At 41.4% G+C, this 16,150-nt stretch overlaps 1 long non-coding RNA gene across 1 annotated transcript; it reads right to left on the reverse strand.

Moving 5' to 3' along the window:
- Nucleotides 1–249: 249 nt before the first annotated feature.
- On the reverse strand, nucleotides 250–1,149 carry LOC120935310. The gene is made up of 3 exons (XR_005748406.1): nucleotides 1,084–1,149; nucleotides 654–836; nucleotides 250–562 (listed from the first exon to the last, which is right to left on the reverse strand). It is a non-coding gene; the product is annotated as an uncharacterized LOC120935310 (long non-coding RNA).
- Between the last annotated feature and the right edge of the window lie 15,001 nt (nucleotides 1,150–16,150).

The raw sequence follows: 16,150 nt of genomic DNA on the forward strand, positions 1-16,150 counted from the left end.
CTGTAATGAAGTAAAGGAGGCAGTGTTACTGACTGGTGATAGGACGATGATAAAAAAGGGTGCTGATATACTGAAAATAAATGTGTGTGTGTGTGTGAGCGAGTGAGAGTATACAGTATATAAAAATGACTATATCTCAATTGAGTATAGAAAAGAGAAACAAGTGCGGGACTTTAAATGAAGCATGTGCGGGAAACTGTTGCAATAAATGGGGGGAATGAATCAAAGATAATAAATCTGGAATAGGTTTAAATATTTTATTACTTTCACATAATGCACCGTCCATGACTATATTGCACTATTGAAGAAATAGATAAACATATATGTTTCACAGATTAGTTGGGGGACAAGGTACGTGGGCAGTGACCCAAATATATAAATGCAATGAGTACATCAAGCTGTACTATATTTTTGAGACATAAAATAGATATCGCATATTTAAAATGGAAATTACATCACATGGCACTGCAGTGATAATACATTAATGCATGAGATATAGAGCTCTACGCGTTTCGCGACTGTTGGTCGCTCGTCAGGAGCAGGCATGCATTACATTGGTTATCTGGAACGACATAAGCACATAGCTGGTTAAACGGGGCATCCAACATTTGTGGGGGCTGAGGACTCATCAAACAGCCCCAGATGGTACTCACCAGGTTGCCGATTGCCGCTGGCACTAGAGTGAAGCTCCGGATGGACCCCAGGATTGGGGAGGTCACTGCCGGGGACTAGGGCTGGAGAATGAGGGGTGCAGGGCCCGTCAGGAGAGCGCACCCAGGTGGCACAGGCATGAGGCATGGTGTATTGAATGCACTGTGGTCGGTAAGGAATGATGGCTGTATTAGAAATAAATGAAGAATGTATTATGTTTGAATGGGATATGGAGATATGATGAAAAGGAAAAAAGGGGGGGGGAGGAGAACAAGCAAAGGAGAAGGGAAAAAAGAAAAAAGAAAAGGAAAGAGAAAAAAAAAAGGGAGAAAAAAGGGGGATGGGGAAGAAAGACAAAGAGAAATGGGAATATAAAGATAGTAAAGTGAGGTGAAGGTACTGGGTGTGGTGAGGTATAGGAAAGAGGATCACCTGTGAGTTCTGAGTGTGCTGCATGGAGTGATGACATGTGAAGAGCCAAATGCCTGTACCTGCCATAGGTGACACCCTCTTATAGGAACCACCCCCCCCCCAATGTTACCTGCCCAGAGACACGCATACGAGGGGGAGGAGAAGGGAGGCGCCTGCATTGGTGCGGGGTAACCGCCCAATGATGCGGCGCCGTTTGACTCCTGTAACCCCTCGTGGATGGTATACCAATACACCGCACGGAGACCTAGTTCCGTGTCAGGTGATGGTGGCGTGACATCGACACTCACTGCCCGCCCATCCATCTGTGCGTCTTCGGAGCACAGGACGGAGAGCGTGTGCAGTGAGTGTTGCTGCCCCCTCAATTGAGATATAGATTCACACAGTTGGCTGAGGCTCAGGGATGGACTGGCCATTGGGACTACAGGGAGTTTCCCGGTGGGCCGATGGCTCAGTGGGCCAGCTTCAGTGACAGCGGACCGCCGCCCCCCCTCCACTCCTCTGTCTCTCCCCTTCAGCAGCGCTCACCTCCTCTCCCTCCCTGCAGCGCTCACCTGGGGAGAACAGAGAAGCAGCGGGAGGACCAGAGGAGCAGGGGGGGGCAGAGGAGCATGGGGGGAGGGGACAGACAGCTGACTTAACAGCTATGGCCTGGGAGTTTCTCACTTCTACCTAAACTTGTCCCATAAGGGGGAGCACCGAACTGATACTTTGCCCCGGGTGAAATAATGTCTAGCTTCCCCACTGGTACTGCCTATAAGAGTACCAGTACCAGCCATTCTACTCTAATAAAGCAGAATGGCTAGTGAAGGTGGAGAGGGGGCTTGGGTGGCGGGAGTTGTCCGACCGCCATGAAAGAGAGTTGTCAAAGTGGGCCAGTCTGGATGAAGTCCAGGGCCAAATCATTGTCCCAGTCCAGCCCTGCTGAGGCTTAATTGTGCATGGCTAGTATGATTGATGGCAGTCTATCTGGAGAATGGGTTGAAAGATATGGCTATCAGTCTAGAAGAGTGCAGTGCAGTTATGGAGAAAAAGGATATGAGCTCATACAGTAAAGTAAGAAGAAACACAATGCAGCGCCTTCTAAGCGTAGCAGGTGGGTTTAATAGTGGCAAATTTGTAAAAGCATATAAAAGACCTACTCACAATACTGATGTAAGTGAAGGCATGACAAAGTTAAAGGTATCATCCGCGGGGGTTCCCGGAGATGACGGGGTGTCCTCATGCAGGTATGTAGAGCTGTCCTTACTTGTACAGCAGCGGCGGCAGGAACCAAAGCGCCCTCGGAACTAACAAGAAGGGATCAGTTCTCCACTGTGTGCTGCATTCGACGTTACTTCCGGGCGCGGGAGGTGCGCGCGTTCGAGACTTTCAAGTCTCTTCTTCAGGCTTCAGTAAAGTAATAGGCAGGCCCGTCGGAACAGGACAGGCAAAGCAAGCAACTGCTGGGGGCCCCCGAGCTGGCCAGGGGCCCCCAGCAGCCACTTGCTATAAGTGCTGCAGCCTGTAGCGTTAGGCTGACCAGACGTCCCCGGAGGAAGTTTGTCCCCGCTTTGCAGGGTCGGGGAAGTCCGGTCACTGACAGATCGAGAGAACAGACTGATTCTCCCATCCGTAGGACAGGAGAATCAGTCTGCACATTACGGGCCAGTGGCTGCAGCTGAGTGGAGTGAGTGTCTCTGACACTCCTCTCACACAGCCCAGCGAGTTCACTCCCCCCTCCCTGCATTGAACATGAGACACCACAGCTCCTCCTCCTGTCTCCTCCTGTCTCACCTATCATGATGTACAGCTGTGTGCAGGAGAGAGAGGAGGAGATGTGCGCGGGAGATATGAAGAACTGCAGTCCTGGCTGCTACACATTCCAAGCTGTGTGTATGATGTCTGAGCCACCAGCTTCCAGCCTCGTCCATCCAATGAGTGAGCTCTGCATTTACACTTTACACTTGCATTTACACTTTGTTCAGTGAACTGTACTTTACACTCTGCATTTACACATTTACACTTTGTTCAGTGACCTGTACTTTACACTCTGCATTTACACATTTACACTTTGTTTAGTGAACTGTCCCTATCTCCTTCTCTCCTCTATCACCCCCCTTGTTGTTCCATTTAGAACTTTTATGCAGCAAATACTTTGATTGTTTTTTTTTTTTTTTAATCAGTACACCAGTAAAAATATATATATGATCCAGTTCCCTCCAAGTGGATGGGAGAATTCTCCCACTTTTCACCAATGGCTGAACAATCAGGGTTTCGGTCCTACCCCTGTAATTGACAGCGCTGGTCTCTGTCTCTATGGCAGAACATTAGGACACAGTGCTGGTTATGTTATGGGGCTGATAGGCACATGTGCAGAGCGCAAGTACAATTGGCTATAGACAGGCTATGTCTGTGTTAAGGATGAGCTCTGGCGTGTTCGCATAGAACAAATACAGAGCCCGCCACTAAGTGTGCACGGCGCTGTGCTAATAACAGCCAGGGAGACATTGTCCCGATGCTCGGCTGCAGGAATCGTAAAATGTCTCCCTGGCTGTTATTAGCGCAGCGCCGTGCACACTTCCTAGAGGGCTCTGCACGTGTTCTATGCGAACACGCCAGAGCTCATCCTTAGTCTGTGTACTGTTGGGAACATTTCCATTTACTTCCTGTCACAAGGATGCAACAGGAAGTGAAAGGAACTCATAAAGTGAGGGAAATTCCCCTCTAGGGGCTCATTTGCATGTGCAGTATCCCGTGAAAAGCAATCCACTTTGAATCATTCTTCATAGGGCATTTGGCAGGTGGCGAGGTGTTATGTCACTTTCTCACTGCTTGATTTAACCCCGTAAATGGCGCACTAGTGTGCTGCAATCACATGCATTGCATTCGGTTGTGGGGCAGTTGCGGCACTCCCCCTTAGACTTGCATTGGTTGGTAACGCCCACCTAATGTGACATGCTATTTAATTTTTGCCATGGCATTGGTACAGCTCTGAGCAGACAGACTAGCAGGCTCAAGGGCCTGGTTTTACCATCCCCCAGCTGCACATGTGAATGAAGCCTTAAGCCCCTTTCACATGGGTCCAGAGAAGAGCAGGCAGATGACATATTTGTGACCGCTTAGTATCTATGCTGTGGTTCTTGTAGGCTTTGCGTGCGGGGAGGGTTGGGGGGCCTCCATGTCCGATTTGCTTGGGGCCCCCAAATTCCTTCAAACGGCCCTGGTAATAGGCATTGAATGGACAGATTATATGGAGGCATCTGTTTGTTGCGTTCCATCGTAATATCGATTTGTTCTATACAGTGTGTGTGTGTGTGTGTGTACAGTGCTAGGAAAAAGTGTAGAAGTAAAAAGAATTACAAAAAAACATGGTAGCCAGTCAACTTATGGTGAGAGGGGGAGGCTAAAGAACAGCATTACTTTTCTAAACATGGTACCTGTGATCATGGCAACTTTTCTGGAGATTAAGAGGTAATACACTAGTCAGTGATGAGTAATAACATATACATTATATATTGGCCAATCAGGGGATTTATGCACATGCTTTGAAGGCTGGTTGACTGAGAGTAAATGCACATACACTGGAGACAGGTCACAGAGTGGGGTAATGAAAATACACTGAAGACTGGTCACCAAGAGGGCTTATGCACATACACTGGAGACTGGTCACCGAGTGGGGTAATGAAAACACACTGAAGACTGGTCACCAAGTGGGGGAAATGCACATGCACTGGAGACTGGTCACCGAGTGGGGTAATGCACATAGAATAGAGACTGGTCACCAGATGGGGTCATGAAAGTACACTGGAGACTGGTCACCAAGTGGGGTAATGCACATATGCTGGAGACTGGTCACCGAGTGGGGTAATACACATACAATGGAGACTGGTCACCGAGCGGGGTAATGCAGGTACACTGGAGACTGGTCACCGAGCAGGGTAATGCAGGTACACTGGAGACTGGTCACCGAGTGGGGTAATACACTTTCAATGGAGACTGGTCACGAGTGGGATAAGGCACATACAATGGAGACTGGTCACAGAGTAGGGTAATGCACATACACTGGAGACTAGTCACTGAGTGGGGTATTACACATACAATGGAGACTGGTCACTGAGTGGGGTAATAAACATACAATGGAGACTGGTCACCGAGTGGGGTAATGCATATTCTGGACACTGGTGACTGACAGGTTAATGTAATTATACTGAAGACTGGTCAGATCGGAAGCTCTAATGAATTATCTTTAGGTTGGTCATCCAATTTCCACGAGTGATATACATAATTTGAATCTTGCTAATAACTGCAGCAAGTATATTGACAAAACCTTTTACTTTACAAAAAAAAAATGATGTAAGTCAGAAATCTTCTTGATCTGTGGGGAAATAAAATGATCAAAAACACCAGTGTATTTGATAGTAAATATATACAATCCTATTGTCAGCTGCTGCCAGAAGATTCCTAGTCACCTTGAAAAACTGGTTGCCTAAAGCCCAATGAAAAGGGTGCAGAGCTTAAAAACAGTAACTTAAAAATAGAACCAACAAATATAAATACTTGTGAAGTGATTATAATGTTGTAATCAAAGTCCAAAAATTGTGATAGTGCTCTGTGCCATTCCAAAACACATCAACATTAGTGCAGCTTATGTATTTCCTCCACGTAGTGTCTTCCATGTGGGTGCCTTCTTACACCCTCCAAAAATGTGATCCATAACTTTGCACCACACTCACCAAAAGGAATTTACCCCAAAGGGGGATTTCCTAAAACTGAAGAGTGTAAAATCTGGTGCAGCTCTGCATAAAAACCAAACAGTTTCAGGTTTTACTGTCAAAGCTTAATTGAACAAGCTGAAGTTTGTGTAGGAAATGTAAGGTGTGCCTACACAATTCTTTCAAGGGACGTAAGATTACACACTTTTCCTCTACTGTGACCAACAAACAGTATGAGATTAAACATTTCTGCACTTGTGAAACAAATTATATTGTCTATCTTATTACCTGTACATGTGGTAAGCAGTACGTTGGCCGCACGATTCGCACATTTTCAATACGTGTAGGTGAACACATTTCTTTCATCAAAGGTGGCGACACGAACCACACAGTTCCTCGCCACTTTAGACAATGTCACGGTAGAAATCCCCGGGGCACACAATTTACTATTATTGATCGATACATATCTCCTTGGAGGGGAGGAGCCAAGACAAGAGGTGTTTCCCAATTAGAAACATTTTGGATTTACGAACTCCAATCTTACCATCCGTTCGGTTTGAATGTTGAATGGGATATCAACTCATTCATTGACAAGGCATGAAGTGTATCCTTTTGACGCACAATACGTAGGAACTTTTGTAGACTAATATATGTTTTCGGAGGAAAAATTACCAAATTGTTATCCATTTTTTACATACTTTTTATTTTGTAATTTTATTCTATATTTTTTCAACCCACATATTGAGAATGTATAATCATTTTTAATCTAATTTGATATATTCATATAATATGTTTATGGACGGCACGTCTGTCCAATATAATCTTTAGAGCATGTTTTGTGTATTATTCCAACTCACCATCTGGATGACGCACTTAGCAACATTAATTTTTAAAGATTACACTACATTGAGTTATAATTGAGACATTATTTTGTCAGTCATTTTATTACAGATCTTTAATACATAATATTCTCAATGTAATCCATTCATGGGGTTTTTTAAAAGTTTTTCAATATTTTAAATATCCCATTTATAGTGGCCGGGTCATTGGCTCTTATTCCTAAGGTCTGACCTTGTCCCACTATATATTTTAAGCTTTTTATTTTATTACCCATACACTTACTCCACTGATATTATTCCTTTGGGGTCTTAGTGGGTATTATCTATACAGCCTTATTATCTGTTACGTTTTATTAAGCTGCTTTTTTCACTGCAGTAGATTCCTATTTTGCGGTTAGCCCCTGTGGAACGCATAAAGGCGTCCATAGAGAGGTTTGGACCGCACAGTAGTTTCTCTCCAGACCGCCCCCACCTCCTCTGACACTCACATCGCAGTGTAGTCATGTGCACCTATCCGCTTGTCACACATGGCTACACAGACTCTCTATCAGAGTGTGGTTTCAAAATGAAGCGTGGAGCGCACGCTCCGCCGCCATCTTGCTATACCCTGGAAGCGCAGAGATTCAGCGCTCCTTATTTCAGGCTACCAGCCCCTTTTAAGTTTTTTTTTTTTTTTCTGATCTTGTCTGCAAATCTGCTATGGGGCAGCCACACCCATGACACTTGGAGCACACACAAGGATGCTATTAGACGCAGGTGCTAATGTGAGTAAGCTAATTGCCTCCTCCCAGATGGTGAGTTGCATTGTGGGGGTTTTGTATAAATATTGTTGCTGGCCACAAGAGAGGGATACCCCTTTGAAAACGTGTGTTGACACGAAATCAGGGATGACCTCATTGTTGCCATCGTTTTTCTGATATGCGCTGTATTCCTTACCGATATGTAAGTGCAAATTTTTTTATTAAATTTTGATTGATTTTTACGGTGTCACACTATGGCGTCCCCCCTTCTCTTTTTTACATTCATGTGGGATCTGTAAACACGGATGTTTATCTCCTGCAATTCCTGAGTGAGAGGTTTTCCAGTCTGGTTCCATGTTCCAGGAATTTCGCTTCACATCCATCCACCCATATTCCCATCCTGCAGAGACTTCATACCTAGTGTTCAAACACTTATCAAGCCCGATCGACTCTGGAAAAGTAATTTTCACAGAGTCCATTCATTCTGGTAAGCCTGCATCTATACCGGTGGTGGGATTTCTTTCTTTATTTGGAATTCTAACTCCATTCACATTCGCTTCATCACTGAAAGTTATTGTTTTAAATCACTCAATTCCGGTTTGAGTTGATTGGTCTTTGGACTATATGATATTCACTTATCACGTGGCACCATTTGGACTTTATATGTATATTGTTTGACGTATTTTTTCCTTTTCATGTGCATTTTTCATTTATTTTGTTTATGCAAAAACAATTTTTCTGACTTCATTGTCACATTTATTTTGATTGTATCAGAGCGCTGCACTCCTTTGTCCACATTGTTTGTTTGCTTCTCACTTTTCAGTTGCCGTGTCCAGCAGCTTGATACTTATATGTTTTGGCAGCGCAGTAATTCATACCACACTAACAAGCTGAAGTTAGAAGCTGATTGGCTACCGTGCACCAGATTCTGAGTGCACCAGTTTTTGTAAAAATCTCTCCCCTTGTGTTACCAATTGAGTCAAATTATGCCAATGAACCTCAGTTATAGTTACAATCAATGCTCCAATCATTATCCCTCCATGGTTGTTAAACCAGCTTTAGTAGCTCATATGATGGCCCAAGCATACATGGATATAAGAAGAAAGGGGAGAGAAGCTCTTCATTAAACACTGCTTTATTAAAGGGGTTGTAAAGGTTTGTTTTTTATTTTCTAAATAGGTTCCTTTAAGCTAGTGCATTGTTGGTTCACTTACCTTTTCCTTCAATTTCCCTTCTAAATGTTTTTTTTCTTTGTTTTCTTTGTCTGAATTTCTCACTTCCTGTTCTTCCTCATTAAGCTGTTCAGTAAGCTGTTCTAAATGACTTTCCACCGCTCAGATGATGGTGGAAAGCTTACTGAGGATAAACAGGAAGTGAGAAATTCAAACAAAGAAAAAAAAACATTTAGAAGGGAAATCGAAGGAAAAGGTAAGTGAACCAACAATGCACTAGCTTAAAGAACCCAATTTAGAAAATAAAAGACGAACCTTCACAACCCCTTTAATCAAAATGTTAAAAGCCAATGCACTTACATATAAATTCTCAATGATTGCTTGTAAAGCAGGAAGTGCCACTTTCACTTTACTCGTTGTGCGTGCAACTGAGCCAATGAGGCGTCACCTGGAAGTCCCACCATACGTGTTTCATAATCAATATGCAACATCCTCAGAAGCAGATACTCCCAGCTTCATCTCTGCCAAACATAACAAACTGCTATCTGTCCTGTAATATTACAATACCTAAAATACTCTTATCACAATATATACCTTCATTATCAGAATGAAAACAGCAGAATAGAATAAAACATGTAAATTCACTAATGGTTATGAATAAATAAGGTATATCAGCCTCATAATTAGAAATAAAATAAATAAGGTATATGTATATATTCAGTACAAAAGTGTGCCCATTTTGTGGATCCAGCAAGTCAAATTTTTTATACCACTTTTTTCAAATTTGGTACCCCTCCAATGTTTTAATTGGTCAATGCCATAAAAAGATAATACTCTAGGGTCCTTATTATGAGACGCGCTGTAATTACGGAAGCCTCTTTATATTATCTGTATGTTCTCCTACTCATACCCCGAATTTTCTGTTTGTTCTGCCTACAAGCTGGAGTCCACAAGGGCATTCCAGCAGATAGGTAACATGAGTACTATCACAGAATGTGATTTATTTTATTTTATTTCATATTGCTTCCTTGTAGTGTTGGATTAGAAGTACATGCTCTACAAAGGATACACCTCCCACATGTGTACATGTTCTACAGGGAATACACCACCCACATCCAAAAAGTTTACAATTTTCTTTGGGGATCAGAAAACTTATGAAAATGTCTGTCCTCAAAGAGGGGGCTTTTCTATAGATGAGTTGTGGTCTTGCATGGAGAATATTCGCTAACATTTCATCTCTAAACAGTATGGGCCAATGTTTTTTTATAATTCTTTTGAATGTCCGTTAATACTCTATGCCATAATCATTCCCTTTTCTTGATTTATCCTTCAGCAATTCTTCCCTATCCAGAGTTTTCACTTGTCTTTTAATATCTTCCAGGAAACTGTTTTGTACCCCTTATTTTTAAATCTTTCTATTCGAATACCAGTCTGTAATTCAAAATCCTCCTAATCCTCACAGTTTCTTTAAATCCACATGAGCTGCCCTTTCGGTATTCCCCCTAATCACCTGACCTACGGTGGTGAAAGCTTGCTCTTGGAATATGTCCATTTCATTCTGTCTCCTTGAACTGAGTGCAGGTACCAAATTTGCTATTTTTTTTATACACTACCAGGTTCAGAAAGATTATTTTTTCTCTAATCCACCTTCCTGTGAAGGAAATGTCATACTTATGTTAATATATCTCCTTCATAAATTCCTCTACCAAACCTTCCTATTCGATGACTATGTCATCTGTTTACCTCTTGTACGACTTCATATGTGGGCGTGGTTTTCCATAGATCTCCACCTACTCCCATGTGCTCATAAAAATATTAGCAACATCATGATCATATTTGGCTCCCAAGTGAATGCCCCTCTTCTCTCTCTAAAATCTCTTATTGTGCCCGAAAAAATACTACCCAAAGCTAGTTCCAGGGCTTCCATTATGAAACGTATCAGTTTGCTTTTGAAACCTGACTTGTTTAATGCTCTTTTTAGCATTTCAAGAGTGCCGGACTGCCTTTTATTAGTATATAATGATTCAATATTTATGGTGGCCAAAATGCAATCATCCTTAATTGATACATCTCTTAAAATCCAAATTCAATTTTTTTTCTGTCTCTTATGCCTCGTAGTTCAACAGGAAACCCGCGTTTTTTTTCTCAGCAGTAAAACTGACAGAAAAAGTGTGATGGAGCATACACACGGTCGGTTTTCCCGACAAACACCTCACATCGCACTTTTCCTGTCAGGAAAACTGATCGTGTGTACGAGGCATTAGATAAGATGGGTGATCCTGTGCCATTGGTTGCAGGCAGTAATCCAAATACTGCCCAGGCCTGGAAAACAATGAGTTCACCCCGCTAATAATACTGTAAGTCTCCATAAGTCTCCCCCGCGTTTTGTTTATTTGTATGCATCTTGGGTACCTGATAAATAACTGTAACCTAGGTGCCTTGGGGACTAGAAACCTAGCTTCCTAAGCATGCCTTCTTTCTGGCCTTTCTTCATAATTTTCTTGCGTTTTACTTTGTATTTGTTACTTAGATCTGATGGTAGTATCTCTCCCTCTTATAATCCACTTTATTTAAAGTGTCACTAAACCCACATAATAAAAAACTATAAATGCTGTTTTCCGTATTCAGCAAAAAAACCTGGTTGATCCTGCTGCTCATATCCCCAATTCAGCTAGGGATTTTTGCAACTGGGGTGGCAACTCTTCACATGCTCAGTTTTCAGTAAGTTTCTATGCTGAGCATGTCCTCCTTATCACATCTGAGCAGCCCATGTTACTATAGAGTCACACATGTAGGCATATACAGTGATAAATGACAGCCCACTACCTCCCTCCCTCTCCTCCATGCCCACTAACCAGTTTAACTCAAGGAGGGCGGGATATTACATGTAGATAAATGTAGGCTTAACCTCCCTTTTATCCCAGGACACAGGCTGGAGGGACAAGACAAAGCCTGTGGCTGGCAGAAATCCACCCACACCATGTTATTTCCACAAAATAATACAGATTTGATTTCAAATATATATATTTGTATGCTAATTTTAAACAGTTTATTGATATTATTTATTGATTTTTACTCTGTATCCCAAAAGCTGTTTTTTTGTGACCAGCAGCAGAGGACTAGAAGTTCCTCCTGCTTATGTTTCCCTTCAGACAGGCTGGGAAAGATCTGGGTCACGTGACAGCTGTATATCGAATTAGGATTTTTTTTACTATTATTAAAATAATAAGAGTGCCATTATCCACATACGGAAATAAGAGGGACAATGTAAATTAAATAGTGTTTGTTTAGTGTCACTTTAAGACCTAAATTCTCCCTCCTTTGTCCGCTGGTCTTATAACAATGTTTTTCCTCTCTTCTAATTCCCCAATGCCTGCCCATACCTCCTTTATATCTCCAATCAGATTTACTGTTATGCCTTTTATATCATATTATACCATTGCCTTGAAAACATCCATAAAATGATTATGATTACCCCCCATTTTGTGCTTAAAAGTACATTGATTCCTCTGCCCATTTAATCCTCTGCTTGTTTTTCCATATAGCATTTTTTTAATATTGAGTTTTCTGACAAATCTCTGGACATCAATATATTGATTTGTTTATATATGTATCTGGAGCAAATTTTAATCAATGCTGTAAATTCCTTTTCTATAAACATTACATCACTGAGATTAAAAATCTTTTCTCCTTGACACCACTTGGGCATCCTGGAGAGACCACATATTGTGCAGCCTCAGCCTCTTCTAGCTTGGATATTGCCTTACTGTCTCTGGCTGATCACCAATTTGAACAATTGGTCTGAGCAAACCACAATTCCACCGATAGCAACCCTTTGGTTGCTGTCAATAATTAAGTGTTGAGTCCGGTGTGAACAGCAAGTTCCTGTTGTGTGAACTACAGTTTATATATATTTCTAATATTCTTTGAATAGTTTTATAATATTTCTGGTCATCTTTATTTTGCTTGCCTTTGAGAACTTATGTCAGTTAAGATGGTGCCTGAATATGCAGAGAACCCCTACTCTCTCCATGTAGGAGGAGTGGTTTTGTCCACAGGGACCGATTGTTCAGGACTTAGGGGAACCCTCACGTATCCTACAACACTGACTCACGGTCTTCGTTATTATTTAACTGTATGTAAATGATGACTATTTTTAGGGATTTATTTATTATTATTTTTTTGCATTTTATATAAGTTTTGTGCATTTGAAAACTTTAAATAAAGATTATACAAAAAAAAAAGACCATTCTCCTAACACTCCATCTTTCTTTATTTGATTTTAAACAGCAAAGCAAAAATTTCACAGAAACCTAGGAGGCATTCCTCTGGTTTAGACCAATCAATTCATATATAGCAGGAATATCAACGTAACATTCAAAAAAAGAAAGTAAATCATTTTCCATCCTGTCATTCTCCATACATAAACGGGGAGAAAAGGAGAACCATAGTACATTACAATTATTCTCTCTTATCCTAATTCCCTTCCCCTCCCCAGCCACCCCAAGTCTACTCCATTAATCTACTCCACTAGTACCATTTTGCCTCAATACACTTTTGCCCCCGTCCCATTGGGAAACCCATGTCCCATCGGAATTGGGGCAATTAATCTGCCCCTCTCTACTTTACCTCCCCTATGTCCCCCCATCCATAACATAACCCAAAAACAAAATCCAAAAACAGATACCCCCAAAAAAAAAAAAAAAGAACCGAGAAGAAGAAAAAAAGCGCACTATCGTTTTCCTATATCGCCTCCTATATCGCCTCACTGACATCTCCATATCCTGCAGCATAAAGAAAGACCACTCATCTGGAAGTTGCTCCCCGCTAAATATTTGCGTTATTTCCCGGACCTTGCTCCAGTAGCTTAAGATCTTGGGACAGGCCCAAAAGATATGCATTAGGGTTCCTCCTCTCTTCCCGCACCTCCAGCATCTGTCTATCATGTCTGGGTAACACTTATTCAATACCTCCGGGGTCCGATACCACTGCGACAAGATTTTGTAATTCATCTCTTGTGTCTTTACACACACAGATGATTAAAAAATATTCAGAATTATCTTATTCTTATTCTTATTATTATTTTTTTGCATTTTATATAAGTTTTGTGCATTTGAAAACTTTAAATAAAGATTATACAAAAAAAAAAGACCATTCTCCTAACACTCTTTTTTTTTTTACTCTGTCCACTCCTACATCCTCTGTACTTCTTTTGTTTTCCTCCCCGGTTAAAGTGGTTGTAAACCCACTTTTTTTACTTTTACCTACAGGTAAGCCTATAATAAGGCTTACCTGTAGGTAAAAGAATATCTCCTAAACCTGTACGGTTTAGGAGATATTACCCTCGCAATGCGGGCGGCGCATGCGCAGGGGGGAATCCACGGCGAAAGGACCGGCATCCGCCGGACCCTGCCGATTTTAAATCTCCCGCGCGCACGCGCGGGAGTGACGTCATTGCCGCTCCAGCCAATCACAGCGCTGGAGCGGCGATACCCGGAAGACACGCCGGAGCAAGATGACATCTCGCTCGGCGTGAACCAGGTAAGTGTTCCTCACCTCGTTCCGAGGTAAGAATTTCATAATCAGCTAGTATGCGGTGCATACTAGCTGATCATGCATTTTGCCTTGCAGGTTTGAAAAAAAAAAAAAGTTTATGCGGTTTGCAACCGCTTAAAGCAATGAGGGGTAGGTGGGCTGTTTTTAATCTTTCTTGTATTTCTGTAAGTGTACACTATTGCTTATATGCAGTATTTATTTCACTTGGCAGAATTGCATTCTTATTACAAAATTACAAAAGCTAATTAGCCATTGTCTTGGACACCAGCTCCCCCCCCCCCCCCCAAAAAAATGTCCTCTAACAAACCAGGCATAACCATTTGTTCAGGAATCTCAAAAAAGCCAGAGGTGTGATGGATCTTGTAGTTACCTGTCTCTAGTGGAAATAATTTTAGAAACATTCAGTAAAAGAAGAGTATGTGCTCTGCTATGTTTTGTTGCATTTTCCGGTGTTATTACTAGCTTAATCAACTGACATAATTTTTACCTATAGGCAATGTCACAGCACCTCCAAGTGGTAATAAAAAAGTAACAAGTCCAATTTCTCGTATGGTGTCTACAGTATATGCAGCATAGAAATACAACCATAAAGATCAATAAATTAGGGAAACGATTTTTAAAAGTATACAAAATAGTTTTGCAGGTTTTACAAAACATTGCATTTAAAGTAAACCTATGTCCTTCTCAATGAGACTGACAGTGCTCTCTAATATTGTATAGCATCAATTATCTTTAAATGAAGTTTTTTTCCACTGCATAATCTGGAACAATACCAAGCCAGAGCAGCAAATATTAACTTTTGTAAAATCTCTTTTCATATATGCATTCGCACGCTTAGCAATTATATTGTGGGATGAGGCCTGGGGTATTTATCTCATCCCTGCTACATGAAAGTAAAGAGATTACTGGGTAATTCCTGGTGGTATTCAAGAAATAGAAAGGACCTTCTGCCACCTGTTGGATGCCGATTTTTTTATTTTTTTGGTATATGTCAAAAACTGTGCCAGTTTGCTGTACGTTTTATTTATACAGGCTGCCTTTAAAAGCATTTTACAATGGAACTAAACGTGCATCGTACAAAAATCGATTTTTTTTTCATCTAGGACCTGTTTTTATTACTGTACTATATTGCAACTAATTACTCCCCCTCTTCTCAATGACATAGTGGAGTGTGTGGTCAAGAAACAGAAATACACATTCAACTGGGCAAGAGTTTGCAGTAACAGCCAAATAAGTTAACCACTTGACCTCCGGGAGATTTTACCCTGCTTTATGACTAGGCCATTTTTTTGCAATACGGCACTTTGTTAATTTAACCACTGAAGCCCCGGACCTTTAGGCAGCTAAATGCCCAGGCCAGGTTTTGCGATTCGGCACTGCGTCGCTTTAACAGACAATTGCGCAGTCGTGCGACGTGGCTCCCAAACAAAATTGACGTCCTTTTTTTCCCCACAAATAGAGCTTTCTTTTGGTGGTATTTGATCACCTCTGCGGTTTTTATTTTTTGCGCTATAAACAAAAATAGAGCGACAATTTTGAAAAAAATTCAATATTTTTTACTTTTTGCTATAATAAATATCCCCCAAAAACATATATACAAATAATTTTTTTCCTCAGTTTAGGCCGATACATATTCTTCTACCTATTTTTGGTAAAAAAAAATCGCAATAAGCGTTTATCGATTGGTTTGCGCAAAATGTATAGCGTTTACAAAATAGGTTTTATTGCATTTTTATTATTTATTTATTTTTACTCCTAATGGCGGCGATCAGTGTTTTTTTTCCGTGACTGCGACATTATGGCGGACACTTCGGACAATTTTGACACATTTTTGGGACCATTGTAAATTTTCACAGCAAAAAATGCATTTAAATTGCATTGTTTATTGTGAAAATGACAGTTTGGGAGTTAACCACAGGGGGCGCTGAAGGAGTTATGCTTCACCTAGTGTGTGTTTACAACTGTAGGGGGGTGTTGCTGTAGGTCTGACGACATCGTTTGTGTCTCCCTATAAAAGGGATGAAACGATCGATGCAGCCGCCACAGTGAAGCACGGGGAAGCCGTGTTT

Source organism: Rana temporaria, chromosome 4, assembly GCF_905171775.1.
Source record: "Rana temporaria chromosome 4, aRanTem1.1, whole genome shotgun sequence".
Classification (NCBI taxonomy): domain Eukaryota; kingdom Metazoa; phylum Chordata; class Amphibia; order Anura; family Ranidae; genus Rana; species Rana temporaria.